The sequence below is a fragment of the Melospiza georgiana genome, chromosome 1 (assembly GCF_028018845.1).
Source record: "Melospiza georgiana isolate bMelGeo1 chromosome 1, bMelGeo1.pri, whole genome shotgun sequence".
Taxonomy (NCBI): Eukaryota; Metazoa; Chordata; class Aves; order Passeriformes; family Passerellidae; genus Melospiza; species Melospiza georgiana.
Genome location: NC_080430.1, coordinates 114,218,195 through 114,235,585, shown reverse-complemented (window position 1 = coordinate 114,235,585; position 17,391 = coordinate 114,218,195).

Sequence of the window (17,391 nt, the reverse complement as noted above, 5' to 3'; positions counted from 1 at the left end):
GTTCTTCTGCCGTTTGATTAACCAGTATTTTCCTTAGCAAAAAATGTTGGACCACTCAGCAAAAATTACTAAAGTACTGGAGGGGTCTCACAGGTATTGATGATTTGACATATTGCTGCTGACAAGTCAATTAAATTAAATGTCACAGATGAGTATTTTTACTGACAAATGCATTGAATTAGGAAGGTACTCACTTAACATTCTTCAGTAATTAAATCATATTTAAATATGAGATGACTTTCCACCTGCAATACAGGTCCTATTAATAATGAACTCAGAAACCCAAATTAAATTAATAATTCTCACTAGTTAAATATGCATGTGTCTAACATCATTGTCATTTTCCTGATTATTTGTGTGACAAAACACACAGCAGGTGATGTATAATTTTGATCAGACACTCAAGAATAATTCGAAAAAAATTGATTATTTTACTGTTAGTTACATAGTTATTACTATTATTATTATTATTAATAATAATAATAATAATAATAGTAGTAGTAGTAGTAGAAGTAGTAGTAGTAGTAGTAGTAGTAGTAGTAAATAAGTTGAACTTTGCTGATCTGAATGTCTTGGCATCTTGCCTCATGAAGATAGCATGCGCCAAATTTCAGTCACCTTTTAAGAGAAAAACTTGACTTTGATTAGAATCAGTAGGAGTCTCAGCTAGAATGTTTTGGTCTACCAGTTTTAAAGATATGGGAAAGGTTAATATCTGTTTGCAGTGGTTACTACACAGCAGTGTCACAGAGAGCCTTGAGAAGATATAACAGAAACACCATCATAGCCACAGGCAGTTTGTCGGGGGACCAGGGCATAAGCCAGTTGCTCAGCTTGTGATTGAGAGAGAAAAAAAGATTCACTTTCTCAGCTTTTATGTCCTTGCTATATCAAGTTTCTGGATAACTGGGGAATTTTCTGTGCCTTCAGGTAAGCCCTTGCATCTGTTTGGAATAACAGAGAGCAGAAGTTGCTGTTGTGAATATACCTGGAGATGCTGGTTTTCAAATGTCATATTCTGATAGAATGATGGAATACATCAGCTCACAATTATATCCAAATGTTTGGATGACAGTCTTCCTGCCACTCATATTAGATGGACACAGAGAGACTGTTACCAGAAGTATTTTCATTAAGTATCTTGAGTCCAGAGTGAAAAGAAGTTCATTTTATTACAAATGAACAAAACCCAAAAGCTGGCAAGTAATGATGAGTCTTTATTTTTGCTTTTTTTCCCCCCCAAAATAGTCAATCTGCAATTAAACATAAAGATAGACAAAAAAAAACAAATAAAAGATGACACACAGAAAGCAACAAAACAGAGTCAATATGAATATAAAGGACTACAATGGCCTTGATTTTATAAATACATTTCCCCAAAATACGAGCTTCTGCTCAAGGCTTCTCAAACCCTTGCAAATAATATATAGCCCTTTCTCTCTTTTAGAACCATTTCACAGTGAAGATTTGATTTTTGCAGCCATTTTAAAGACAATATCTGAAAACACAATCCCTTCTAGGGTTTGTCTTAATTTCATGAAGAATGTGATAGTATATGAAGCATAACCACCTAAGGTGAACTATAAGAGGAAGGGAAGATTAAACTTCACAAGGTAATAACTCAACCAGGCCTCCCATATCTGAGAACCAAAATTACTCTATTTACAGAAAATTTCATAAAATGTAAAACTTTATTAAAGTATATTTTGTTGCCTTTATTCAATAGCTTTCCTTCTGTGGAATTTGAGTTTGAGCTCAGCTCAGGTCTAGTTAATATTCAAGTGCAGCTGATGGATTCTTTAGGTCACGTACAGGCTTTGTAGCCTTGCTTTGGCTGACAATATGCGCATATGTGTGCAAATAGCAGACTGAATTAATACATAGTACATGTAGGCATAATTGCTCAAGTAGTTAGAAAGCCTTTGACAAAGTAAAGAATGAGACTAGGTTTTAGGCAGGCAAAAAAATTACTTTTGTGCATGCCTGCTACCAGGGCAGTCTTGGATGTGCCCCTAAAGGAGGCAGAACAGAGTAGGTAAAGGCTGGCATGATAAACCTAGAGAGAATAACTTACACAAACCAGTCATTTGTGCATACTTTGAGAGACACTAATTCAGAAATACACTCTCAGGATTTCTAAGGATTCAAGTCTGCATCAGTGTATGTAAGATGACTGTTTCATGATTAATTTTTTTTTTACTTTTATCAGAGATTAAGGCTTTCAACCTGGAACATTCCCAGGAGCTCAGTATCAAATGATCTGCTTCCAAAGACAAAGCTGTCCTTTCATCAGAGCTATGCGCTCCCTTCAGCAACAAAGTTTTCTTATTTGAAAAGTAAATGAAAATGGTCCTTTTTCTAAAACTTATATCTATTTATTTAATAGCACTTGTTTTGCTACAAAAATCTGTTGGAAAGCTAACTAGGCTCCTTGCAGGTAGGACAAATATAGGCTGTGTGAACTATATATGTATATATAAATAATTCCAGTTTGTATGTTTAAACTCTTGTTCAATGCTGTTAAATACTATAATGTACTTCTCTTTGGTGTCTATGTATGTTGATCATATTATGAAAGAGAAAGCATGACAGAAAAAATGCTAATATCCTTGTAAAATATGTCAAATAAAGGCAAATTTACATTATTGCAGCACTTCTTGGAAAAGTTTTATGGTCTCTGTGCATTTTCTTTCACTTCATGTTAAAATAGAACTGTGCAGAGTCTGGTATTCATATTTTCACCAGCTGATGTTAATCCTAGCTAAGTGAAACATGCACAAGTTCCTCAAACTGTTCCTAACCTGCACAAGGTTAGTAAAATGGATGAGGCATTTTAAAACTGGTGCAAGCTACTCAGACATGTTAATAGCTAGATGCAATTTACATGTAAATAAAATTCAATATTTGATATCAAATCTCAAAACATGCAGTCTTCTACCATCCAATGCTAAACAAATTTATTAAAATGTAAACACAAGGGATGGAGAAACTTGATTGGCACTGCGCTGTAACTCTAATGCGCATTGTTCTATTTGACATTTTCCCTCCTAGACTTAAATCCTGACAGTAGTGGATGACAAGAACATTGTAATTTGTATCTTTATTGGCCCAAATTGAGTACAACAATGCCACTGGGAATAAGGTCTTGCCCAAGGCAAATTCTTGGGATGGCAAAACCCATCAATATTACAAAAGAAGATAAAACCAGTATTTGATCAGAATAAAAATATCAGGTTAGGAAAGACTTATGAATATATATTTATTATATAAAAGAGTAATTTAGTTTAGCAGTTTCTGAATGGATCCATTATTAGGTTTTTTCTGTTGAATACATATATGTTTATAAGTATTTAAAATTAGATTAAGTGTTCAGATTTATGTCTCTTGCAGTACAGAGTCCATTCAAGCAGGTGGTTCCAAAAAGCAGAAAGTAATCATTTAGTCATTAAACTCTTCTGTCTAGTCCCAATGTAAATAAAACAGAAGCCAATTTTGCTGCACAATATCAACATTCAGGAAGTAAGCGCTCTTAAAATCACACATATATCACATTTAGTCAATTCTTGCAGTCCAAACCAAATTAATTATTGTTGCCAGCTGATACTTTTATAAGTTCTGACAATGTGCTTATGATAATGTCATGATACTTGCTCTGAGTAAGTTAAGCACCTCTTCTCACAAAGCTTCCACATACAGACTTACACTGTGTGACTGCAATAGAAAGCAAATACTGCTGCTATGGAAATTTGTGTAAAATGTATTGATTGTTACATTTTTTTTAGATTTCATCAAATGTGAAGGCAAAGCTAACGTTTTCAACCTCATGCTACACCCTTTCTTAAAACCTGTGTCATTTTGATTTTCTAAGTCATTAAAAGTGGTCAGACAAAAATCATTATGCTGGCACCAAAATTCTTCTGAATAACTCTGCTGACATACAATTAAGTCCCTTAGATAAAAGAAAGACCACTGAACACTCTAGTAGAATTTTTGTAAGGAAAACTTTCAAAAGTGTGCTCAAGGACATTTCTGCAATCACAGCACAGGTAAAGAGCTTATTTGGCTCTGTCTCCTCTTTAAGTAATAATCTTTTGTTTATGTTACAGTCTTTCTACAACAGGTGAAATGATGTCAGAATCACTACTGCAGGTACAGCAAACTCAAACATTTGAAGATCTTCCAAGTAATGTTAGGGAAAGAAAAATATTAAAAACTCCACTATTTAAGAGTTTTCCTGACATTGTGTATGAGAAACCTTGGACTTGAGATACTTGCTGCAGTACATATCTTTCCAAACAGGGAGAACAGATTTGCATTAGCATTTGCACAGATTTTCATATGCTTCCATTTATATTTTTGTGCATTTTTGGTATTTACTCTGAATGGTATTTATCTACTTAGTAATAACATCCTTTTCAAAATTATTAAATATTGATAAATTCTATGGCAACCAGCAGACATTAAAGTTTGAAGCTAATACATGGCACAGAAAGCAAGAAAATCTTCCAGTTAGATAGATCTGAACCAATCAAGTAGACCTGAATTCAAAAAGGAGAAATGACTGGTCTGTAGATAAAGAAAAGTCTATAGAACTAAGCCATAATAACATTATAATACTTTTTATTATTCTATGCATATAATGTCTAAAAGTGTCCATTTATCTGAAAATTTTATTGTGAAATTGTACGTATCTGGCTGTCATAATATTTTCTAATTAGGTTTGTTTTTGGCTTGAAGATGCACTTTGGAATTCTTCAATAATGTTAGTAGCTAAAAAATAATAAATGAATTTTTATTTTCTTAAAGAAAACTAAGCTCAATCACCTAAAAAATCCTTAGTATACTAGTTTGCATTTTAAGGATAAAAATAGACAATCAGGCTAACACCTTTGAAGTGTTATCACATAGATCCAAAAGCAGAAGTCATTTGTTCCTCTCACAAGATACAGTCCCAGAGACTTCTCCAGCATGGGTGCATTCCATGGCATACAGTCCTGCAGGAATGGCCCATGCTGCAGTTTTCTACTGTGGGTTTCCTGTGGGTCACAGGTCCTTACAGAAAACCTGAGGCATGGCCTTCTCTCCTTGGTTCACAGCTCTTATTAGGAGAGCTCCTGTATGGAATCTCCACAGACTGCATCTTCCCTCAGGGCACATGGAACCTTCTCTGGATTCCCTGCAGGCTGTGGCATGGATACCTTCCACAATGGTCCTTCATGGGCTGCTTCCACTGACTTCACCGTGATCTTTTCCAAAATCTGCAATGGCATCTGGACCCACCTCCTCCCCTTCCTTCTTTAGTCATCTTGGTGACTGATGAGTAGTTTCTCATATTTTTCTCATTCCTCTCTCAAATAGCTGCTGCACAGTGCTTGTTGATAATGTTATTGGCTAACAGTAAAAGCTTATTTTATTTGCACTAATCTCAGTCACACCAAAAGCATTAGCATACTGGCTTTTCTTGAGTATGTTATCATTCTTAATTAAGTCATAACACACCCTTTATTAAATATGCTATCAGGGGCACAATCTGTGTCACCAGTGGGTTGTTTTAGAGAGTGGTGGGTCTGGTTTGAGCCAGCTGAAACTGGCTATGTCTGGTATCTGTATCTCTTCTCACAGAGGCCATCCTGGTAGCGCCCTCCCTACAGAAATCTCACCATGCTAATACACCCTTCAAAGGGGTACACCTGTCTTTGAACATGCTGAGACAAAGGAGGGATCTGAAATAAAGTCCATGCTCTGCCTTCAACCTCCAGACTGTTGCAACAAAAATTGCCACTGAGAACACCAGCAGCCCAGCTTTGAACCACGCCAACATGCTGGAAGTTAGATACAGGAATATTTACCATTCCTAGGATTTAGTGGATTTATCTAACTAGAGGTTTTGCAGAGCTTTATTGTGGCTCTGCTCAGATTTGAAAAATTGAGCTGGATTTGCCCATACTTAGATCCTTTCCATGTCTGGAAAACAAGAATTGTAAACTGCTAGCATGTGCAGTTTTCATTCTTTCCACAAAGATGTAAGAGCAAAGTGATTTTAAGGATCAAAGTTCTTTACTGTGAGGCTGAAATTCTCCTTCGACTTCCTGCCTTCTGGAGCTCTGTCTTAGTCTGTAGGATTAGTTTCTTTTTTGTCTGGCCTGGATCACATTGATCCTGTCCTTCAGGGAGTACATGCCAAATTTAATAATTTTCCCCAGCTTTGCTTAGGATTTGGAGATGGGAGAAGCTTCTAACTTATTTAGTGTTACACTTGGACACAAGAAAATAAGATAATCTCTTTCAAAACCTGTGACAAGAACAGCTTATAAACTAGCAAAATGTAGAAGCAAATTGCACATATCCTACCAAATTGGAGGATATTTCTACCCATCTAAAAAAAAAAAAATAGGAACAGGAAGGAGAAAACTGCTCTAATTTTTGAACTAGCATTTTTTTTTATTATAGTGGAGAAAAGAAAAAGGAGAAAAATGAACAATATTTTTCATTCAGTAAAAGTCACCACTAAGAAGACTAAGAAGCATAAATGGAAATTAAATATTCAACCTGAATATCTTTTTCTTTTACACATGTATAATAAAAGTAATAACTCTCATTAATTATTTCCTTTCCTTCCTTTTCCTTTTCCTTTTCCTTTTCTTTTTCCTTTTCCTTTTCCTTTTCCTTTTCCTTTTCCTTTTCCTTTTCCTTTTCCTTTTCCTTTTCTCCTGCTAGTCAAAAAGAATAAGATATAATCCATGAATTCTGTGGTTAATGATGCAAATAGGCACTTAACTAAGTGTCATTGGTTAATTTTGTTCATGTTCAAAGAAGTAGTAAATATAACAAATGATATAAATTTTCTAAATACTGATGGGAAATTTGGAATTCTTGCATTATCTTGTACTCAATTATTATTATGCAATAAATACAAAGTATTGAACAAAAACTCCTTTATAAATATCTAATAATTCTAACTAGTCACTCTAAAATGAGTTTAACTTGTGCAGGCTTGCAGAGGGAATTAAAGTATAATAGGAAAGAGATTTTATAAAGCATAGTGTGAAAGAGATTATATTTCAGTACTTGGGGGAAGCAATAATGTAAAGGGGCAGTTTTGGGCCCCATTCCTATCAGCTCTGGTTTATACTTCTAACAGAGAACTCATACCCAGCAGCACAAGCATATAAGCACAACCACTCCGAACTTCATCTCTATTCATGGAAACCACTTCACAGTTTTCCTATGAAAGAATCCCAGCAGAGACACAGACCAAAGCACAGGGTGATTCCTTTCTTTTTTGGAAGGTTATAAGAGACTATAAACCTGTAATCTGACCTGCTATAAACCCCAGAGAAATAAAAATTTAAGCAGGATTCTCTCTTAGGATGACCAAGACACTGTTTATTTCCAAAAGGCTAATTGCTATGACTTATAGATCTGGAAGTAAAAATGAGTAATTTTTCTATTATCTATATTATTGGTTTAAAAATGAAACTTAATAGAAGCTTTAAAACAAAGAGCAATTTATTTGTAGTTATATGTAGATACACATATTTATATAACTTAACAGAGTGAAGACTCCCAAATAACATATGTTAATTCAAGGAAGACATTAATAATCTTTATGATCATTTTTAAGAGTGTAGTGGAATTTCTGGTGAGAGTGAAACACAGAACCCAATGACTTGAACTATGGGAGATTGAGAGCAAATGGGAGAGGTTTGACACGGGACAAAGCGTTGGGGAAAATGAACCTTTTCATAAAAATCTGTATTGGATTCTATCATTCAGCTAACTGAAATAGATACATGGAGCAGCTCTTTCAAAACAACCAGATTAATGAGAATTTTTCTTATTATATATTGCCTGTGAACTTCAGAGGGCTAAGTTTACTATTAATTCTATGTTGTCATGGCATAGACTGGGAATCTTTGGACTCTGGGTGAAGATGCATGAGTCACAAATGTAAGATTTCTCAAGCACAGAGCTCTAAAAAGGCAAAATATTTTTTCTTTTCCCCCAATGAAATGAATGTATTACATGTGACTCAAGTAAACCTACCATGCAGGATGTCTTCTAAGGAACATCCTGTTGCTAGTTTTACTCTTGGTATAGAAAGAATAGGATTCCTTATTATGGCTTAACTTGATAAAGTTGACCACATAAGAAACATTATTTTCAAAGAGCTCTTCAGCCAAAACTATTTAATGCATCCTTAAATACTTCAGAACTGACAGCTCAGTCCCAAGGAGTCTTCTCTGTAGAACAGAGGTTAAGAAGTCCTAAAATTTGAAGATTAAGCAATAAAGAACAGAGCTGGCAGACAGCTTATTTTTTATAACATAATTAACAGCTCCCTAGGGTTCAGTCTGACAAGATGTTATGTCAATTTTTACTGATGCTTGTCAGATGGCTATAATATTGCGGGAAACAAACTGTAAAGACCAACAAAAAACCCTTTATACTGCATGTGTGAGAAAATGCAGTGAAGCCCTCTTAACCTGAATAAAGAGAAGCTGGGTTGTCAAAAGAATGAATGCTTGCTGGTAGAATCTCTAAAGTATGTGTCCTGGTATGTCTTTTCACTTAAAGTCAATTTCTTTGAGGCACATGTTAATACTCCTGTTGCACGCCTTGCCAGCCCAATGCTTTATCTGTGCACAAAGCCAGCTGAGTGCTAAATTTTCAATAATAAACCCTTGTGGAGATAAATATGCTTGAACAGAGACCAGCCCTGGTGTTCCAGAGTTTGCCTCGCCATTAATCTGCCACAGTGTAAATTCACTCCTAGCCAAACAAATGACCAGGAAAAATGAGTTCTTGGTGGGAGTGCTGAATATGAGAAATACTATTTTCTGTGAGAGATTATATGAGAAACAAAAATGCTTTAAAGAGTTCATGATAATAAAATGCTTAATGGCATCACCTCACCTGGGTGTCATCTCCAAATTCTAATTAAGCCAGTATTTTCCTTTTCTCACGGCATTTTCTACACAGTATCAGATTTGCGAGTTGAGGTATTATTCCTATAAAATTTATTTTTTACATAGATTTTGTTCCAATTTACTAAAGTTGAATTTGGTGAAATATCTTTCTTTTTGTTTTAACTAAGACTCGAACCAGTGACTAACTACTGCTCCATAAATGTACACCATTAAATAGGAACTTAAATATTTCCTTATCCTTATTTAGAGGATAGTCTGAAGCAATTAACTTCAACTGACTGTGCTTTATACTTGTTAAAAAAATGTAATATTTCTTGCACACAACTGAAAACTTTCTGTTTGACTAATGCTTGAATTGACCTATTTTGTCATTAAACTTTACTGTAGACATTAGAACTTGAAACTCTTTGACCTTTCTTCCAATGCATGGTGTCTATGCAAACAGGAATTTGTATGAATACTTTTCTTTTTCTATGTCTCTCTGGGAAGAAAATACTATTTAAACACAGAATGAAAGAAATCCAAAGGAAGAAGTGAGCATACTTAGGATGCTTATTGTTGCACATAAGATTAAATACCAGTTTCTTCTTGCTTGTGAGAAGTTCAGCATTAAGTAGGGACAGGTGCTCTTATAATCTGACTGCTTATTCAATCAATTTTTAGAGGAGAAAATGAGTACCCAAAATATTGTTAAGTTAGAAAAACATAAAGTTGTTCTAAATAGTGTTCTAACAACTTATATTGTTCTAAATACTTTTCCTAAATACTTTTTTGGTAATGTTATTGCTTCCAGGTGGTTCACAAGCAGATCTTCAATCTCTTCTAACCAGTAATATAATCTCTTGAAATTAAATTATTTCATTTACTATGAGGCGTAAGTCTAAAACGTGACTAAGAACTAAACATTAGAGATCAACACCGAGGACTTTAAAAGTTTGTTTCATTTGCTACCATTCAGCAGTAAAGAAGAAAAATAAAATCAAGTGGAAAAATAAGACAAACTAATTTATTTCTGTGTAAGACTGTCTATACCTTGGGCAATCAGTGACTCAGTAGGAGAAGCTGAACATTGAGCAGGGAACTGAGTAATGGAGTGAGAAAAAACAAAGTGTCTCCAGGAAACTCTTAGTTCAGCATATTGGCTTTGCAGTAGACAGTTACTGTGTAAAATTCAAAATAAGCAGTGGAGATATTTCATTTCCACTCAAAGATTATAAATTCTTTTTTTTTATTTTTAACCCCATAGCAGTGACTCAGAACTTGAGAAAGTTCCTCAACCCCTTGGCAAGCAGTATTCACTATCTACTGTGTAGACACAGAGTCCTTGAGCAAAATGTCTGCTACAAGATGCACTCAAGAATCTCTTCATAATTTCTCTCTTGGCTTCTTTCCATTTAACAAACTTTAAATCTTTCTGTTTCAAGATGCTTTCTCATTCAATAATAGGATCAATTTCAAGAACAGTTTAAAAATAAGTGTTTAAAATCTTTTCACTAAAGCATAAGAAGTGAGATTTGAAGAGGAAGAGTTCCAAGCATCCCCCATGAAGTCTAATATAGTGTAAGGGAATACAGTAAAAGAGTAATGCCTGGGGTTAAAGTCACATAATATCCTGATTCCTTCATTCCTTTTTTTTTTGGTAAATGGGAACTGTTCAAGGCCTCTTTCTCTGTCACTTAATTATTTCTGAGAAAAAATATAGATAAACCACAAATAATTCTTCTTCATTGGAAACTCTGAGGGGACTTCTGTTTAAGGAATATTTTGAAAGTGCATTCAGGGTGAATGAACAAATCATATCATATATCAATCATAATCCTATGTTCCTAGTCCTTAGTTATATAATATTGATCTTTTCCTAGCTTTCTAACTTTTGAGAACTTCTGTAGTTTTATGGGATTACCTAATGAGATCTTGATGCAGTCTAACGCATTTGAAGATATGAGGGTCTGAAACTACTAAGGTATTATGATTATTCCATTTAATTTTCTGCAATAGAAATCACACAGAACCGTATCCTAAAATTGCCACATGAAAATCTCCTCATAAGCAGTGACAATACATGTGTAACTGAGAATGTGACACCATGACAATAGCATTTACATTTATAAATAAGGGTATAATTTTACTCTCAGTCTTCATTTCATGAAAGAACTGAAGCATCTAATTTTCATTCTTTTTGCTGTTGGAAATGACAAGTATGTTTCCACCTTATGATGACTCTTTGTAGACAATATTTAAATTAAAAAAGTAGTTTAAATGTCTCCATGTAACTGAGACTCAAGGAGTATAAAAAAATTAAAGAGAATATTTTTTTGGCATAACTTTCCGCTGCAATGTAAAAAGAGGTTATGTGCTCCTGATAAGTGAAGCAATGGGCAGATGAATTTGATGTTAGCACTATTTCTGGTTTGTGCAAACCTCTTTTTCATAAAGAATGATGCACTTTTAGCTTTTTACCAAACACTTACAGACTCTGCATTTTGGTTTTCATTGGTAGGATATGGGGAAGAGTAACATCACATGGGAAATTACATGAAGAACCTATATTATTAATGAAGTCAACTATTTGCTGGATAGTTGGCGTGTCACTTTTTTCTCCTATTTTTTAACCATTATAACACCACTCTTTTGGCATCAACCCTGAAGACTGTTGCTGGAAATCTAATGTGGAATAAGCTCCAATTCATATTTCCTGCTCTAAAGGCATTTATCTCAACATATCCATGTACTGAAGTACAACAGGATGCTAATTTAAAAGCATTTGAACGATACATGTTCAAAAAGCCTGGACTCAAATCTAAAAATGAATTTGGTAGGAGAAATTTGGCCTTTACAGACTGTGGGTTTACAACTAAGTGAAATTTAAAAACCGATTGAAATATGCATTAATAGCCACCTTTGCAAATGAGGCACATTCAGGGCGCCATATAGCACAGGCTATACCACTGTTAATACTGTAAGATTATATATTATACCAGTGCATCTATGTGCAATGTTTAATTTAAAATATAAGCAAGCTACAGTATATAATTGGAAGATTTAGCATGTACATTATGCTTCATGGTTAAAATTACTGACTAAACACACAACATTACTAACTCCAAATTTACACCAGCATAATGATAAGCAAGAAAATCCGAAGAGTCAAAAAGAGCTAGGCCAAAATAATTTTCAATAATCAATATGCAACCCAAAAGAAATCATTATTCCATTTTTTTCTGCTATCATAGTAACATATTGTGTATGAAATTTCCACTAGATACAAAAGAATATTAACAAAATAGTTAGATATTGATTTTCTTTAATTTTTGCTCAGGTTTAAACAATATTTTGATAAATACTTTATTTTATTAAACTTTTTTTTTTAAGCCTGTAAGTCTAATCAATTCCCTTTAAAAAAGTTCATCCAGATATAATGACAAGGAAAAACAAAATTATTCCAATCCAGCTTTTTGTATATCTAAAATACAAATGTTACAGCCCATTTTTTCTGTATTCCTTATTTAACTTTCCCTTAAACATCAAGTCTTATCAATTTGGTTTAGAGCAAGAACATTTCATTTCCTGTCTCTGCTTGTGTAGTAGTTCAATTAACTGATACCAGTGTGAGGTCTATTTAGATGGTAAAGAATCCAAGTTTGTATCCTGGATTGTAAAATGAAATGCTAAATGCTGTGCTCCTGCAATATTTAGACACCTTTGTATTAAGATCATAGCTGTGCTCCCGATATGTTTAATATCTTAGATTTCTGTACCTGAAATTGCTCAAAAAAACTCTTTCTTCTTGAAATCAGTTTTCTGTCTCTCCAGGGATTCCACTACCCTAAAAATTGAATCTTTTAATGCTTTAGACCTCTTTTCAACTACTTTGTGACATTTAAGGGATGTTTGAAACAAGTCCAAACTGTTGTTATAAGAAACCCTTCCTTAGGAAAATGGAAAAAAGTAAAATCTGAATGCACTATGCTGGTTTCTGCAGTTTCATCCTGATTTTGTCAGCCAAAAAATGGCGGAGGAGTGTGACTTCAGAGGGAACTTGTGAACCAACCTACTTTTACCACTACAAATAATAATTTCATATAATCATTAAAAATAGCTACCATTTTCCTGATCTCCAGAGAATCTCTACTGTGGTCAGTTTATAGCCTTGTCTGGTTTCCTTGTCACATAAACGTTCTTCTAAGTCATTCTTCCCACTTAAGAAAAACTCTGCCTTTCCCTTCAGCTATATTTGTGGACAGCAAGTGTGTCCTGTTCTGCCTAAAATTTTCTTGAAACCTGAACTATAGTTACCTCTTGATACTCTACCATCATAATTTTTTTGGCATAATCCATGTACAGCTTTCTACTCAATTCATATGTTGGCTGTATTTAAAGTACAACTTTCTTTTCTCTGTTCTGATACTTGTTTTGACTAACAGGAGCCTGTCTGCACACCAAAGGTACTTCATTACATTGAATCAGGGAGTGATTTGGATTGGAAGGGACTGCCATTCCCTTGTCATGGGAAAGAACACTTTCCACTAGAGTATGCTGCTCAGAGACGCGTCCAGCCTGGCCTTGAATTGGCTTTTTTGTTTGTGGTGGTTTTATTTTTTTTTTCTTTTTTTTTTTTTTTTTTTTTTTCTTCTTTTTTTTTTTTTTTTTTTTTTGCTGTTAAGTATCATTATGAATAATGATGAATTTGTTGAAGGTCTAGATTGTATTTTTTTTTTACTTTAAAAATCTGATTCCAAAAGAAGCCCAGCAACATAATGCACAGTGTTGCTGTCTTGCTTCAATTATTTATATGAGACTTTTCTTAGAAGTAATCTCCATAATCCCCAGTATATTCTTTAGGGAAAACATGAAGTGTAAGAAATGATTGCTTTTTCTTCATTCCTGAACAGTCCAATGTGTTTCAGCATATCCAGTGATATGAACCATATCAGAAAAAGAGCAAGCCCCACAAAATATTTCTAAATGTAAAACTACAGCCACAAACTAGTAATGAAGAAACCACACCCAGCACGCTGGAGCTATTACTCAGTGCCCAAAATCCACTCATTGCACACAGACAAAAGGTCTAATTTCCATTCATCAAGCATTCAAACTTCTGACTAGCAGGACCTTTGCACATGTAAGGAATGCAAGAGGAGCAGCAGGAAACCCAAATTAAACTCCAGAGTAAGGTCTGTACTAACACTCTGGAAACATCACTGAGAAATATCACCATATTGCCTTAGAATGGAAAATGGACCGTAACAGCAGATGGAAATAATGTAAATGGCTGAATGTATGAAAGGAGCTGAGATTAAAAGTCATCCTGATTATCATTTTTAAAAAAGAACAATTGACTTCTGTGACATTATGAAATGTCATCTAACCAGCTGTGTTGAGAGTTGTTTAGGAAAAAGATTACACATGAGATACTGCTTGGTTCATACAAACTTCTTCCCCAACAGCACTGAAATCAACTAAAAATCCTTATGTACTTTAATGAAAATTTGTAGACAATTTCATATAAATGCATGCATTTATATAAATTCCTAATGAAATCCTGGTGAACAATATAGATCCGTGGAAATCCTGCTGAATTCCCTGCATCTGATTTCATGACCTTGTGTAAGAAAGTTCTTTAATATAACAAGCATTTGCCTATTTTTGCTAGATTTCACATCAGGCATTCTAATCATAATAAAATTGAAAACTCAGATAATAATTAAGAAAGGAACTCAAGTCTCAAGCTGGGGTCAGCAAAGTCTATTGTACAGCAGCCTTTTAATATTAAATAATTAAAAGACATTTAATCAGCAGTAGTGATGAGGATATTAATAGGGAAATAGAAATGTTGTAGCATCTTTGGAACTATTGGTCACAATCAGTCAAATGGACAGATTTTCCTAGTTAGGAAAACTAAACATTCTGATTATCTCATGATTCCTTTCCCATGAAAGAAAAGAAAATTGAAATTATTTGTATGTAGGTATTTTACTTGTGACCAAACCAAATAAATGAATTAATTTATTTTATTTTGTTATAAACTCCCTTGGTAAACGTGGTAAAAAAATTAAAAATCTAAATTTCTCATTTTCATGAATCTGAATTTTTAGGGGTTCTTTTTTGTTTTGTTTTTTTTTTTTAGTTTGTTGAGGGGAGTATGGTTTTTTGGGTTTTTTTTAAGATTAGTAAGAATATCTTCTTCCTTTTATTATTTTATCTGGGAGAAATTCAGAGAGTTTTGTTGTAGAAAGTAGATGGTGTAGACACAGACCACATCAGTTATTGTTTGCATTACCCATCATAGAAGTCCTCTCCATAGATATTAGGCAGCATTTCTTTACTGAATGGTTGGTTATGAAGTGAAACAGACTGCCTAGGAAAGTGATTGATGCACCAAGCCAATCAGTGTTTAAGAGACATTTGGATAATGTCCCTAGTAATGTGCTTCAACTTTTTTCAGCCCTAAAGGTCAGATGGTTGGACTAGATTGTCATTGTAAGTGTCAGCCAATTCATATCTCCTCTCCTCTCCTCTCCTCTCCTCTCCTCTCCTCTCCTCTCCTCTCCTCTCCTCTCCTCTCCTCTCCTCTCCTCTCCTCTCCTCTCCTCTCCTCTCCTCTCCTCTCCTCTCCTCTCCTCTCCTCTCCTCTCCTCTCCTCTCCTCTCCTCTCCTCTCCTCTCCTCTCCTCTCCTCTCCTCTCCTCTCCTCTCCTCTCCTCTCCTCTCCTCTCCTCTCCTCTCCTCTCCTCTCCTCTCCTCTCCTCTCCTCTCCTTTTCTCCAACCTATCCAAATCTAACAGCACAAACTGAACTTCCTTTTGGGCTTGCACTGATTGACCATCTTTAAATGCAAAAATAAATTTTAAATACTCTAAAATTTAGGCCTTTGTATAGCCAGAAAATGTTAAATCTTTGACAGAAAGTAGTTGAAAATACATAAATCATCGTCATACATACATATCCATAAATATGTAATATAATAAGCACATATATCATGTATTTGTAGTCATTTAAATATTTGTTCCTCTTTAACTTGGAACTGATTAGCTTCCAATATTGGGCAGAAAACTCCTATTTAACTTTGCATGTTGCATAAGTAACTAGTACATATGAATCATTACTATTTATCATGTCCAGTTCTGTGGGTTAAATTAATCAGTTATCAAGATAAGCTAAAAGGGTCTCTATTGTGGGAGCTAGAATATTATAGGCAGGAAATGCTTTCCTTTGAAACTATTTAATTTTAATGGAAAGCATTACATTTTAATTAAGAAAGAAGTAGAGGGACACTGATGTGGTTCTCCTTCCCTGTGGAGTATAAGACACATGCAGCTCAGTTCTGCAGCAATACATTTTGGACATGCAAATCTTTCCCCAGAGGGGAAAACAGAGAAGCTTGTATTCAGATTCTAGTGCCCAGTAAAATTCTGCTTCGGCTTAGTGTGTTCCCTTCTTTAATTTCTGAAATTATGTAAAAGAATGATGTAAATGATATAAAATCTTGCAAGTCTAGATGTGATCTTTAGATATACTCAGCCATATGGAATATTTTATTTTTGCCTTCTTATAAAGGCATTTCTTATATTCTACAGGCAGTGTGAGTGCAGGAAACACTGAAATTACAGAAGTTTTCCTCTCTTTCCTTGGAGAAGATTACTCTAAGAGGTATTAAAAACTGAAAGACTGCACAGTCTTTTAACAGTCAGCAGAGGAACTGTGAGAGGAATGTCCTGTTTTAGCAAACCTGATTTCTTCTTATGACCAGGTAACCTACCTAGTTGTTCAAGGGAAGTCTGTCAATCTAATCCTTTTCAATTTCAGTTAAGCTTTTCATACTGTCACTCACAGGATCCTTCTGAACAAAATATCCAGCACAAAGCTGGATAACCACATCATGTGATGGGTGAGCAACTGGCTCATGGGTCAGGCCCAAAGGGTTACAGTGAGGGGTGACATCAGACTGGTGACCTGTCCCTTTTGGGGTTCCACAAAGCTCCATTCCTGGCCCTGTGCTCATGTTCATCATGTTCATCAATCACTTGGACTCAGGAAGGGATAGTAAGCAAGTGCACAGACCATACAAAACTGGGAGGAGCTGCTGACTCTCTCAGGGGCAGGGAGGCCCTGCAGAGAGACCTCAGCAAATCAGAGGATTGGGCAAGCACCAACTGCATGAAGCTGGATACTGTACCTCAGATAGGGTCACCCTGGATGTATGGACATTTTCCTCTGGGAAATAAGAGGCTGGAGAGCAGCTCTGCAGAGAAGAATCTGCGGGGTCCTGGTCCACAGCAAGTTGAACATGAGCCAGCAGTGCCCTGGCAGCCAGGAGGGCCAACCCTGTCCTGTAGGTATCAGGCACAGCATGGGCAGCCAGGCAAGGGAGGGGATTTTCCTGCTCTGCTCTGCACTGGGGGGGCCTCACCTTGAGTGCTGGGGGCAGGTTTTGGTGCCACGATATAAGGATGAAATTAAAC